The 540-nt window shown below is 52.6% G+C and overlaps 1 pseudogene; it reads right to left on the reverse strand.

The window, feature by feature from the left end:
- Nucleotides 1-69: 69 nt before the first annotated feature.
- Nucleotides 70-486, reverse strand: LOC102255114 (annotated as a pseudogene).
- Nucleotides 487-540: the final 54 nt, after the last annotated feature.

Here is a 540-nt window from a genome sequence, read left to right on the forward strand (position 1 = left end):
AACAATAATGAGAAATTAGAAGTGGGAGTCAGGTAGGAAAAAATGCAAAGACCTTGGTCCACAGGAAACCGACACTCTGGCTGAGCTGGCATTAGCCCCAGCTCCTTCTGAGTTTTCCTTGGCTGGCTTCTCGTCCTCCCCCATGAGTCGAATATTTTGCTTTTCCAGAAATTCATTTAGTTCTTTTCCCTTGGCCTGAAGCGGCTGTGTCAGTGTCTCAATGATCTTCTGATCTGCTCCTTGTTGTTCTCTGAGGCAGGCAGCGCCTCTTTGACAGCGCGCTCCATCAGCACCCCTCCAACCATGCGGAAGCACTTGTGGGTTTCATCTGCCTCCTTCAGTGTTTGGATCACTGGCTGTGCTCCTTCAACTCCATCTCCAGCTCGGCTGCCTTGGATGCCAGGCCCCGCTGTGCTGTTCCTGCCGTAGGCGGTGGAAGCCAGCAATCACCTGCCCCCTTCCCCGCGCTGCTCCCACCGCCTTTGCCTGCAGCGTGACCGCTCCTCTTGCATTCTTTATATTTTCTTTTGTGAGATATAT

Source organism: Myotis brandtii, unplaced genomic scaffold, assembly GCF_000412655.1.
Source record: "Myotis brandtii unplaced genomic scaffold, ASM41265v1 Scaffold30732, whole genome shotgun sequence".
NCBI classification, from domain to species: Eukaryota; Metazoa; Chordata; class Mammalia; order Chiroptera; family Vespertilionidae; genus Myotis; species Myotis brandtii.